The following is a 14152-nucleotide window of genomic DNA, read 5'->3' as shown; positions in this document are numbered from 1 at the left end:
ATCACACAAAGTGCTTACAGTTACACCAAGTCAAATTCAAAGCCATCAACCAGTTCCAGAATAAGAACCTTTCTACCTTCCAAGGGGAGGATAAGAATTAGGTGAGAAGGGGAGAAGAGAGGAGGGGAGGAAAGGAGGTTTGAGGATCACCCTGCTTCAGAGTGGCAAGAAAGGGAAGATGAAGGGAAGACAGCTGCCTTGGGCTGGGAAGCCCCAGCCATCTGCAGCCCTTCAGCCCAGCATCCCTTTCACGTCCAGGGACTGTTTAGGTCCCAGTGATGTTCAGGAGGTTGGAGTGGCAGCTGTTGTCCAAGGCTGAATGTGGAGGAGGAAGAGTTAGGGATTAAGGGAGTTTTCCAAGCTGGATACAAAGCTGACAATCTCCCCATGGGCCTGTGTAGACTGGTGGGAGTTTTGATAGGTTGGGCTGGAGGGGAGTCAGAATCCCAATGTGATTAAACAAGAACGGTGTCTCTTCCTTCCTTTCTCCTCTACGACCCTAGGTAGGGAGATTCATGGGGCGCACAGAACCAAGAGCAGGGGGAAGATCTGACCCCAGACCCACCTGAGGCCCTGGGCCAGTTCTACATGTGTCTGATAGGGCCTGACAGAGTCAGGTTCTTGGCCCCACCCAATGAAGACAGCCCCTCTACCTCCCATGCTTCTCCACATCCCAGGATCAGCCTGTTAAAACAGGCGGTAGAAGACACACTTTTGCATCTGAGACTCTAGAGTCAGGAAACCTTGGTTCCAAACCTTCTCACTCCTTCCTGGTTCTGTGACCTTGGGACAGTCACTCAATTTCTCTTAGCTTCAGAAAAGAAAGTAACATGATAGGCATGGGGGATAACCAATGCCTTCCTCCTAGGGCTGTGGTGAAGATAATTAATGCTAGTCATTAGTTGGGGTGTTGCCTCCCTCTGGAAGCCCTCCTGGATCTCCCACCCACCCTGGTCCCTATCCCTCAGAGAAATATCCCTGACCCTCCCTTGTTATGAGCTTCCATGACACTTTAGTCTTTTCCTTCTTAACATCAGTACACTGGAAATTTATCTTTTTATGTCTGTCTGTTTGGAATTGCCTGGGAGTCCCACCAGAGTTGGAATAATTCATCTATTTTCTTCACTAACAAATCACTGTTCCTGGCATTCAACAGATATTTTGTAAAAATCATTGAATGAAAGAATGAATGATCAGCCCTATGAAACAGGTTCTGCTAGTCTCTCTATTTTATAAACAGAGTAACTGATTCAGAAAAGGGCAGTGGCCTGTGCGACTATAAACCCTTCTGCATGTCAGAAGCTGGGTTAAGAAATCTACCGAAATTACCACGTTATCTTCAGACCATCCATTTTGGAGGGGGTGAGGAAACTGGGAGTCAGGGAGGTCCTGTCATTTACCCAAGACCATTAATTAGGAAGTAGCAGAGTTGGATTCAAGAACTCTAGTTCAGGTACCTGGAGTGGCATAGGGAAAGGAACAGGTGGGGAGCCTAGAGTGTGGGTCAGATGGGAGAGACTCACCTGTCGGTGGCGCTACAGAGAGGACTCTGCCCTGAATGAGTTTGGACCCGTGTGGTCTGAGTGGCCTGAGATCAGAGATCAGGAATTCAACTGAGACCAATAAGGAACTACAGGGGTGGTGTTCCACTGGGGACTGAGGCAGAACAGCTTAGGCAAAGGCTCTGCAATGGGACTGAGCCAGGCTCATTCATGGGCTACAATGAGGCTGGGCCTGGCTGATGTGGAGGCAGAAGGTAGACCAGAGCTCCTCAGAAGTGGGTAGGTCCTTTGACATCTCATCCAGTTTCCTAAGTTCTTTCATTTTACAGGGACACTGTAAACACAGAGAGAAGTACATATAACAAGTGGCAGAAGCAAATTTGAGAACTTTTCCTTTGTGCCCAAGGACATAGACTCTGGGTTTTGTTGGGAATCACTCTTGGGAACAGCTTTTATCACATTTCCTCAATTAGCCAAGAGCTCAGTTCGTGCCAACCACACCCTCCGCTTGGACCAGTTTCTAATACCATTCCTTAGTTCCTGTGCAAATTATGCATGATATAATTGACACAGCATTGTTCATAACAAGAAAAATTGGGAATGACCCACTTGCCCATCAGTAGGTGACTGACTAAATAAATTGTGGACTTCCTGACAACGGAATGGCATATGGCAGTAAAGGGGCTTTTTAAGCACCCTGTCTCCTAGTATAGAGAGGTGTTCATAAGGAAAAGCAATGGACAGAACAGGTGAAAAGTGGGACTAATAATTTATATTTGTAATTGTTTGCATATGCATAAGGAAACTTTGGAAGTCTGCGTAAGGAAATGAGATAACTGGGGAGGGAAACAAGGATGGGAGGGAGACTTTATTATATAACTATTTATAATTTCTTGAATCATGTGAATGTATTTACCTATTAATAAAATGAAATAATAATGGGGACAGCTGCTAGTCAGCTACTGCTGAGTGCTGTCATATGGGAATAGGCGCCCAGTATGGTCACATTTTCCAGTTATTCAAGAGAAGCCAAAAATCCAGATTTTATTGTGAAATCTCTTGATTTTTAAACCTTGGCTCCATTTTTTTCTCAAACACTTTTCAGGCCAAATAAATAGGTCAGTGGGTCAGACACTGCCTGAAAGCCACCAGTTTTTAGCCTCAGCTCTAATGGCTTCCGGCTCCCAGAGCTGGGAGTTCTCAGCACCCGAGGTCCCTGCCCCCACATGGGTAACTAAAGACAGAAACAGGAAAGCGTCTTGTCCTTCCCCTTTTCTGGCACCCTCCAACCTTTGTCCCTTGGGGTTGTGACATTTGGGGCTTTTAACTCAAGATCTGGAAGGCAGAGAGGGGTTATGAAAGCTCAGATAAATCCCTCCCCTGGGGCCCTGCAGGCCTCGAGGCCCAGCTGCCTCCTGCTGCCCACCCATCTGTCCCTGGGAGGTGGGGATAAGAGTGGGACTGGCAGTGATGGGGGCAGGCAGGAGTCTCTTCTCTGAGCCTCAGATCACCGGGCTCTGTCTAGACTCAGCATCCAAGAGATTGCAAGAAAAGAAAAACAGGGGCTTCCCTGCACCTAGTCAGTGTATGCTGAGGTAATTCAACCAAATTACAAAATGTCAGCCCTGGAAAGGCTCTAAGGAGACCATCTCATCCAACCTGCTCATGCAGCTGCAAAGACTGCCTTCTGCTCCCCAACACCCCACCCCAGACTTCTTAGCCTTGTCACCTCTCTCCTGGACACCTGGACCACACCAGCCTTCGCTGGGTACCCCACAGCCCTTCTTCTTCCACCTATTGATCAATTTTCACCATTAGCCAGAGGGGCCTTTTTGTTTTATTTTTTAACAGATGTATACATGTCATTGGAGAAGGAAATGGCAACCCACTCCAGTGTTCTTGCCTGGAGAATCCCTGGGACAGGGGAGCCTGGTGGGCTGCCGTCTATGGGGTCGCACAGAGTCGGACACGACTGAAGCGACTTAGCAGCAGCAGCATACATGTGTGTGTATATATATATATATTTATTTATTTGACTGTGCCGGGTCTTAGTTGTGACAAGCAGGATCTAGTTCCCTGACCAGGGATCAAACTCTAGTCCCTTCCATTGAGAGGGTGGAATCCTAACAACCTGACCATCAGGAAAGTCTCCGGTGAGGGGTGGGGGGAAGGGGGCTTTAGTAAAGGGAAATTTCATCAGACCCCATTCTGCTTAGAACTTTCTGACTACTTCCTACCTCGCTTTGAGTCTGAGTCCTCAGCCCTGCCTACAGCCCTTCTTCGACTCGCCTTCCTGACCTCACCTCTTTCCAAGTTTCCCTCTCACATTCAGTTCCAGCCACACTCTTTGCTATTCCTTTAACATCTACCCTCTCATTCCCACCCAGCTTTTGTTCCTGCTGTACCCCTAGGTGTTCACAAGTCTCTATGTCTCTCTTTCCTAAAATGCTGCCTCTTCAGAGGGGTTTTCCTCATCATTTCCCCCAACACTCTGTCCCCTCGCCTGCCTTATTTTTCATTCACAGCATTTATCACTACACAACACGTATTTGCTTCTTGTCTAGAGTATAAGACCTGTGGAGGCAGCAGTCACACCCGCATTGTTCACCTCTATATCCTCAGCACTTAGCAGAGTTTGGCACATAAATGCTTAGTGATCCTGAACCAGCTGTGACATGAAAGGGCACAGTCTAACAATTCAGGTGACAGCCCATCCTGGTTCTGCCATTACCTGCTTCATGACCTTAAGCAACTCATCGCGCTTCTCTGGGCCTCAGTTTCCGCATTCAGTCACTAAAAGACACCGTCCATTCAACAGTCTGTCCCAACATCACTTTCTCCTCCAAAGGAATCTGGAAGTCCTTTAAACAAATGTAATTGTGTTTATCTATTTATCAAATAGTTAATACATTCACATGACTCAACATCCAAAGGTACAAAGGAATACATGTCTCTTACCTTGTGCTCCAAGGCTCTTCCTGGGTGCACACAAGTTTCCCCTTCTTTCCTTCTTTCCTTGGTCCACCCCCCCCCCACCACCACTTTGTTTATCTTTATATTGTCCTTCACCATTTTGAAGCAAATCATAGCTTAATTATACACAGTTCTGTATTACGCCTTTTTTTCACAAGACAGTAATTTGGGAGGCTGGTTTATTTCAGTGCATAGAGAGCACTCCTGTTCTTGGCATCCCAGTGTTCCATTGCTTTGATGTACCATAATCCACTTCACCAATCCCCTACGTGGTGGGCAATTAGGTTATCACCAGCTTGTAGCCATACGTCAGTGAATGACTTTGTGGACACACCATTTTGGATATCTGTAGAATAAATGGCCTTGCTGATTGAGTGGTAGGTGTGTTTGTAATTTTGATAGATGCCCCCTGTAGGGACTATACCAATTTATCCCACACACATCAGCATTGAGTAAAAGTGCTCATAAAAGGCCTTTTAAAATGGGCTTCAATAAGTCCTCAAGACTCCTTGTAGATGGATAAATTGTTCAGACTTGATAAACCTGTTTCCTCATCAATAAAATGTGGTGGTGAAGATCAATGAGGTAGTGCAGGGAAAGTCCTTAGCACAGCTCTTGGCACATAGTAGGGCCTCTCTGAAAGTTAGCATTCCTCCTCTGCTGGATGCTATCTGCCCCTAGTCTGTGAGCTCTGTGGGAACAAGGGCCTTGTTGGTTTTGTTTGCTGTTATAGCACATCCCTGGCAAATGGAAGCTGTCCAAATAATTATTAATTAAGTGACTAAGTCCAATTTCCAACTTTGCTTTGCCCACTAGGCCCTGTATTATGACCTAGCTCCTGCCTATCTATTCAGACTCATTCCCTATCCCTTTCTCCCCTTACCCTTGGGCTCCATCCACATTGCCTCCTCTAGGTTCCCTCCTGACACAGTGCCTTTGCACTTGCTGTTTCCCCTGCTTCAATTTATCTATCCTGCCCCCCGCCCCACCACAGTCTCTCCGTTTGCTTAGTTTATTTCTACTCATCCTTAGGCCCAGGTCAAATGTCACTTTTTAAAGAAAGCTTCCTCTACCTCTATTCCCTGATTTAGGTTGAGAGACTCTCTATACAATCTCACTGAGCTTTTCATTTGAGTCTCATCACAATTAAGAATGGTACCTGAATGAATGTCAATCTTATCTTTGTGAGTGAAAGTCCATGAGACCCAGGACTAGGCCTGTCCTCTTAAGAGTTGTATCCATAGGGCCTTGCACAGTGTAGGCACTCAAAAACCATGAACTTGAGGGAAACAGTGAGTGCCAACACCCATTTTACAGAGGGGTTGAGCCACGCATCCCCATGCAAGACAGGGGAAGTCTGGATTCCAAGTTCCACTCTCTTTCCAGTGGAAAGAGCCACTTTCATAAGGTTCTGGTTGGTAAAGAAGAGGGAGATTAGACCTTTAATTACCCCCAAAGCATGATTAAATCATGATCTCACTCATTCAGCAGACCTCTCCTGAGGTATCCTCTGAGGATCCTGGCCAGGCGAAGCCCAGAGAGCCCCTAACCTCAGTAAGAAGAGGAGGACCAGAGTCTTTCTAGAAGACCTGAGAGAGAGCCACCCTCCTGTGGCATCAGGTCAGGGATGGGATGGGGTCTTCTAGGAAGAAGGGCCTGAAGAGAAGAGTAAGCCTCAACAAGTGGAGAAAGAAAGCAGAGGATATTCCAGGCAGAAAGCACAGCCTGAGCAAAGGCTGTGGGCAAGTCAGGAAGTATTTGGAAACTTGGGTTCAAGGAGAGTAGAGGAAGATGAGACAGAAATTGAACTCACAGACAAGTTTACCAGGAGATGTGTCTCTGAAGGGTCATTGCAGCCCTTCTTCTTTTTTTTATTTGAAAATGTCTTTAGTTTTTATGCTTTTTTCTAGTTTCCTTTTTCTTTCAATTGAAGGTTAATTGCTTTACAGTATTGTGTTGGTTTCTGCCATACAACAACATGAATCAGCCTTAAGTATACATATGTCCCCTCCCTCTCGAACCTCCCTCCCGCCTCCAACCGCATCCCACCCCTCTAGGTTGTCACAGAGGACCATGTTCAGCTTCCTGGGTTATACCGCAACTTCCCATTTTACATATGGTAATATACACGGTTCAACGCTACTCTCTCAATCTGGCCCACCCTCTCTTGCACCCACTGTGTCCAAATTCTGTTCTCTGTGTCTGTGTCTCTATTACTGCCCTGCAAATAGATTCATCAGTACCATTTTTCCAGATTCCATATATATGTGTTAATATATGGTGTTTTGTTTTTCTCTTTCTGACTTACTTTGCTCTGTATAATAAGCTCTAGGTTCATCCACCTCACTAGAAGTGACTCAAATGTGTTCCTTTTTATGACTAATATTCTATTGTATATATGTACCACACTTCTTTATCCATTCATTTGTTGATGAATGGTTCCATATCTTAGCTATTGTAAAATAGTGCTGTAGTGAATATTGGGGTGCGTGCATGTGCTAAGTCACTTCAGTCGTGTTCGACTCTTTGTGACCCCAGGGACCATAGCCCACCAGATTCCTCTGTCCACGAGATTTCCCAGGCAAGAATACTGGAGTGGGTTGCCATGCCCTCCTCCAGGGCATCTTCTCAACTGAAGGACCGAATCAGTGTCTCCTGCCTCTCCTGCACTGCAGGCAGATTCTTTACTGCTGAGCCACCAGGGAAGCCTGAATAGTGGGGTACATGTGTCTTTGCCAGTTATGGCTTCCTCAGGGTATATGCCCAGTAGCAGGATTGCTGGGTCATGTGGTAGTTTTATGCCTAGTTTTTTTTAAGGAATCTCCATACTGTTCTCCACAGTGGCTGTATCAATTTACATTCCCAGCAACAGTGCATCACTTCTTCTAAACCCCAAAGATGGAAAGCAACTAAGTGCTGATCCAAAAAAGAAAGGCTCAATAAACGTGATACAGCCGCCACACTAGCAAGCCTTAAGAAGTTATTTAGTCCCTAATGTTTGGGAAGGGTGTGCATCACTGGTAAGAGGGTAAATGGGCACAGCTATTCTGGAAGAGAATGTGGCATTGTTTAGGAAAAAGAAGTGTGTGCACGCTCTCCGTCAAGGCAAGAGCACACGAGGGTGTTTGTTGTGGGACTGTGTGGCTGGTGCAGAGGAAAAGGGAACTCAAGCACCCACAGCCAAGGGAGAAGACATATGAAGTGTCATGGAAGAAGTCTGGGGTTCTCAGGAACGACAGATGCACAGAGGATGTGGACAGATGGACGGAACATTGAGATGAGAAAAAAAAAAAGTGGAAAATTAACACAACAGCACAATGATATTATGTGGATTATCTGTGTCTACTATCTATTGAAACTAAACATACCCAGCAACCCAATCCTCGGTATTCATGCCACAGGAATGATACATACGTGCATGTACCCAAAGGCATACACACAACTGTTCATACCTGCACTCTTTGTAACAGCCCCACGCTGCAAACCACTGCAGGTCCGAAAGCAGAATGGTTTAATTGCTATGTAGTAATTAAATTAATGAATTAATGTACACCATACACAACTACACTCAACGACAGAGATAAATCCATGAGCAAAATGGTGAGTGAAAGAAGTCAGGCACAAAAGAGCACATCCAGTGTGATACCATTTGTAGAAAGCCCAAATCCCAGCAAAACCGATGTGCCGTGTTAGAAGTCCAGGTGGCGGTGTTACCTTTGGCGGTGGATGGGAGGGCTTGGAGGATCTCCCTGGGAGGAGGCTGCTGAAGTTCTGTTGCTTGATCTGAGTGCTGGGTACAACGGTGTGTTCAGTTTTTGAACATTCATAAACTATAAAATACTTAAGATTTGTATGCTCCTGTATGGGTTATACCTTAATAAGAATGTTTAAAACACATAAATGTTTAACAAAACTACTGTGTATTTTTCAAGAAATCACAAAGATTTTAGGCCATATATCAAACACAGTAGAGAGGGTGGGCTCAGAATTGAGTGGGGGTGGGGAGGAAAAGAGAAAATTATATAAACAAGACAGGGTCTTTGAAGACTAACTCAGGACCATGTGCTAAGAGCTGAGCGGTGAGATTAAGTCAACCATCTGCGCTTTAGTGTGTGAAAAGTAAATGTAAAATTTAATTTAGAAAACCAGATAAACAAACGAACTCTGGTGCTTATACGCTGTAGAGTACTCTGCAGCTGTCAGGGAATAGGAGAGATCTAAATATACCCATCAAAGATGTCCAAGAGCACACGGGCTGCAGAGTGATCATTTGGGTGTGACGCCCTCCTTCCCACCTTCCTACCCTGCCACGCATGTGATAGTTTTACATATGCTCTCTGGGTTCCTCACTATGTCTTCAAATGAACATCATCACACACCCAAGCTGGGACTCCAGAGGGAACTGAGGTGGCGGGGCCGGGGGATGTCAAGGTCTTCTTTGTCATGTTTTCCTTTTCAATAAAAAGAATCTATTCATGGAATTTTAAATGAATGGATTTCGTATTAAAGGTAGTAGGAAAGACCAGCTCAGGGAGGCCTGGAATGTTCTGGGCTTGTATTCTCTTTGAGGTCATTTAAGATTTTTCAAGTCAAGCCTTGGGACCATCTGTTGCCTGATGAAATCAGGGCGTGTGGATTTAGGACGCAGGTCCCCACCTGGCGTCCCCATCTGGCTGCATGACCTTGGGAGGGTCCCATGCCCTTTTCGGGCCTCAGTGTCCTCAACTGCCCAATGGGAGTCAGATTTCTTCATTCCCTGGGGACATGGGAGGATGGAGTGAGGGCAGGAGGAGAATCACATGAATATAAGGGATTATTCTCTGGGTCAGAGGAGAGGGAGTGGCGGCCTCCCCTCCACCTGCCAAGCCCACAAGGCACAAAGGAAGTGGAGGGAGGAGCTGGGGACCACCCCGAAGAACAAACAACACTTCTGTGGGACAGGGGCACATTGTCAGCAGCTGGGAGGCTGGGCCTGGACCACTCACAGACCAGAGCTTGTGGGCCAACCACCCAGGCTGCCTGAAAAATTGGGATATTGAGCCAACTTCCTGCTGCTCCTAACACCAGTACAGTCACAGCCCAGTCACCTCTCCAAGCCCCATCATTATCCTCCCATGCCCAACACACATACACACACACACACACACACACACACACAGGACCGCACCATACTCACCATTTTAATCCCATCCTATCGCTACAGCCAGAGAGGTTTCACAAAGGAAACCCAATCATGTCCCATGCTTGCTCAAAACCCTCCAGTAGCTTCATACTGATCTGAGAACAAAAGCCAATCCCCTTGCCTTAGTGACAGGCCTGGTGTGACCTGCCGCTCCCATTCCACCACCTCCAGCATAAGGGTTAAGAGCCTGGCCTCAGTGAGAATCTGCCTTGCTTAGAATTCTGGCTCTTTTCCTCATTCATTCATTCAGAAATGTTTATTGAGCACCTACTGTGGGCCAGGTAATGTTCCAGATATTGGGGATCCCTCAGTAGCAAATGAGACAAAGATTCCTGCCCTCACAGAACTTCCTTTCTAACAGAGAGAGATTAACAATAAACATAAGTACATTCAGTAGCATGCTGGAAAGTGACAAATGCTGTGGGGAAAAGAAACAGAGCAGGGGAGGCTGATTGAGAGTACGGGGGGAGGGGGCATTTTCAGATAGAATGTTCAGGATAGGCCTTGTTGAGAAGGTGAAATTTAAGCGTAGACTTACAGGAGCTGAGGGAGGAGATAAGAGGACTCAGAGGGAAAATGCAGAGGGAGCAGCCAATTCACAGGCCCTGAGGTGGGACCGCACATGGCTGGTTTCAGGAGCAGCAAGGTGGGGAGAGAGACGGGAGATGCTCAGAGGGGTAAGGTGGGTCAGGGAGGGCCTGGTGGGCCTCAGGGAGAAGTTTAGCTTTTACTGGTGAGATGGCAGTGCTGAAGGTTCCTACCATAAAGGAGTGGGGGCAGGAGAAGCAGGACAGAGAAGAAGAGGAAGCCTGGGAGGGCTTGTGGACATCCTGTGGGCGGCTGCTTCAGCCTGATCCTAAGGGAGATCTCCGGAGCGTTAAGCTATACCTCAGAGTTATCCATGCCCACTCCTGTCGGCATTCCATGCAAGGAAGGTGGGTTTCCATATTCCTGAAATGATGAGCCACAGCTTAAAGGGAAGGTAAGACCCTCCCAGGAGGCCCCAGCAGCCTGAGAGTGGTCCTCCCACAGGAGAGAAGTGGGTGCTGGTCACTGAACCCTTAGCCAAGACGAGCACACAGAAACAGTAAAAGGTCTCCAAGGGGAAGGAGTGTAGCGTCGTTCTTCTTGCCTCCAAACACCAAAGCCCCAGTTGTTACAGTCTTTTTGGCCTGGAAGGAAGGGCTTGCTAAAGATGAGGCACACCCCACTGTGACCAGGTAGACTTTTCTGGTTAAGAAAGACTTAGGGATCACTCCTACATGAATTGCAGAGGGATTCATGGTCTGTAATATCCTGACCATATGGCAGCCCAGCCTGATACAACTTTCGGCATGGGAAGCTAGTTACAATTGGGTTAGTTCTGTTCACCTTTGGATACTTTGGGTTTTAGAAAGTTCTGCCTCATGTTGAGTCCATGACTGAGTGCATACTGTATGCCAGGCAATATCCTGGGTTCTGGAACCCAGCAGTAAACAAAAGAGACAAGATCCCTGCCACAAGGAGCTCTTAGCTGGGGCGGGAGATAATTACAGAAAAAGATAGTGTCGTAAATAGAGAGAGGGGTATCCCAGGAAGCTCTGGGGCTCAGGGAGAACTCTTGATTTTTAGGAGAAGTTGCCAAGCTGATAAGTGGGGGTTGTGTAGTAGTTATACACTTAGAGGTGTGGGAGAAAATGAATCCAGGTTGATGGAAAAGGAAAGTGAAGTCACTCAGTTGTGTCCGACTCTTTGCGACCCCATGGACTGTAGCCTACCAGGCGCCTCTGTCCATGGGATTTTCCAGGCAATAGTACTGGAGTGGATTGCCATTTCCTTCTCCAGGGGAATCTTCCCGATCCAGGGATCGAACCCAGGTCTCCCTCATTGTGGACAGACGCTTTACCGCCTGAGCCACCAGGGAAGTCAGGGTGTGTGCAAAGGCTGTGAGGATTCTACGAGTGCTATCACTGTGGCTACCCTCTGTCCAGCAACTATCCTCTCCTACGTGGATGACTGTAATGGCCTCTTCATGGGTCTCCCACAGAAGGACAGGAAGCTGGGGTACGCAGCCACTAGCTCTTTTCTCTTCTTGGCTGAGGGCCACTCCTATCTGAACTAACTCACCCACATTCCACGCTCAATCTGTATCCATGAGCAGAGAGAAGCTGGAAGCCACAGGCCCCTGCTGCAGTACCTGCCAGCCACCTCAAGGGAGGGCCTTGCCGTGTGAGCAGGGCACCTATAGCCCCTCCTATGAGAGTGAAAAAGTTGGTTTAAAGCTCAACATTCAGAAAACGAAGACCATGGCATCTGGTCCCATCACTTCATGGGAAATAGATGGGAAAACAGTGGAAACAGTGTCAGACTTTATTTTGGGGGGCTACAAAATCACTGCAGATGGTGACTGCAGCCATGAAATTAAAACGCTTACTCCTTGGAAGAAAAGTTATGACTAACCTAGATAGCATATTCAAAAGCAGAGACATTACTTTGCCAACAAAGGTCCATCTAGTCAAGGCTATGGTTTTTCCAGTGGTCATGTATGGATGTGAGAGTTGGACTGTGAAGAAAGCTGAGTGCCGAAGAATTGATGCTTTTGAACTGTGGTGTTGGAGAAGACTCTTGAGAGTCCCTTGGACTGCAAGGAGATCCAACCAGTCCATTCTGAAGGAGATCAACCCTGGGATTTCTTTGGAAGGAATGATGCTAAAGCTGAAACTCCAGTACTTTGGCCACCTCATGTGAAGAGTTGACTCATTGGAAAAGACTCTGATGCTGGGAGGGATTGGGGGCAGGAGGAGAAGGGGATGACAGAGGATGAGATGGCTGGATGGCATCACTGATTCGATGGACGTGAGTCTGAGTGAACTCTGGGAATTGGTGATGGACAGGGAGGCCTGGTGTGCTGCGTTTCATGGGGTTGCAAAGAGTCGGACATGACTGAGCAACTGAACTGAACTGAACTGATAGCTCCATAGTTTCAACGCCTCCTTCCCCTTATCGTCCTCACTTCCTGTTTTTCCCTCCTTGCTCATTCTGTTCCACCTACACTGGCCTTGCAACTCGCCAAAATGAAGGCTCATCTCTCTGCCTTTGTTCCCCCTGGGTAGAATGCTTGTCCCCTAGATATCTATATGGCTCAGCCTCTCATCTCCTCCACATCTCTGCATAAATGCCACCTTTTCAGAGAAGCCATCCTCTGCCCCTGACCACCTTATCTCAAATCACCCTTCATTCATTTCTCTCTACCTTGACATGGACATGAGTAAGAGCAAACTCCAGGAGTTAGTGAAGGACAGGAAAGTCTGATGTACTGCAGCCCATGGCACAGCATGGGGTTGCAAAGAGTCAGACACAATTTAGCAGCTATAAAACAACCTTGCCCTGTTCTTTTCTCCATAGTGCTTACCACCCATCACCTGACATAAGATGTATTTTATTGTTCATGCATTTATTATGTGTCTCTCCCACTAGACTGAAAGCTTTGGGCAAGGACCAAATCTGGTTTTGCTCATGGTGAATTCTTATAACAGGGCCAAGGCAGTCAATAAATATTTGTGAAATTGATGGTTCTGAAACATAAGTGGTTCTAAAATAGGAGTCCTTCCAGGTATGACTGTCTCAAAGGCTTATGTCCCTCCCTTACAATGCCAGTGGCCAAGGGTGCCCTCTGAGGGCCAGTCACAGCCAATAAGCTGCCAATTTGGGAGTCTCCTTCAACCCTTTCCCATCCAGGCCCATCTGGCAGGGGTCAGGGGTCAGCCTGGCCCAGGCCCCTTTAAGCCCCAAGGTGGAGGGGAGATAATCCTAGGGTCCAGGCCTCAAGGATGCCTGGTGAGCCCTGTTTCTCCTTTGGCAAATGTTCCTCCTTCCTTCACAAGGCCTGTGTCTGCGTTTCTGAACCAGAAGGTATTTACACAAAACATCCTGGGTTTGGCGACAAATTCGCCCTTAATGAGGAATCCTTAATGAATCTCCTTCTTTCCCCATGCCAGGTGGCTGCAGGGAAGACTAACTGCCTCATCAGTTGAAGGAAGCCAAAGGCCAGGCAAAGACAGGGTGCTTCGAGGACTTTTGGGGCCACAACTTGGTGGAGGGCCTTTTTTCTTTCAGGATCCAGAAACAGCTGTGGTCTAGAAGCTTGAGCACTCCTGGACCATGTTTGCTCCTGACTTGCTGTGGGACAAGGAACAAGCCTCAGCATGCAGCTGCGAGATGTGTAATAACCCACCCATACAAAGATGGTTGTGAAATTCAAGGAAGGCAAGGGGTGTGAAAGGGCTTGGTTACAGTGGCCAAAAGGAGAGCAATACAAGCTGGACTCAGGGAGACAAGAGGTCAGAGCTCTAGTACTGGGTCTGCTGTTGACTTTTTAAAACCCTCACCACCCTCTGAACCTTGGCTTTTCCAGCTGTACAGTGAGGGGTTTGGGTGTGAAGATCTCTAGGGAATCTTCTGATTCGGAAGGGCAGCCACTTTCCACCTGCCTACTTCTTCCTGGAAATCTTCCCAG

This window comes from Capricornis sumatraensis, chromosome 15 (genome assembly GCF_032405125.1).
Source record: "Capricornis sumatraensis isolate serow.1 chromosome 15, serow.2, whole genome shotgun sequence".
Lineage (NCBI taxonomy): Eukaryota > Metazoa > Chordata > Mammalia > Artiodactyla > Bovidae > Capricornis > Capricornis sumatraensis.
Note: the sequence above shows the minus strand (reverse complement) of the source record.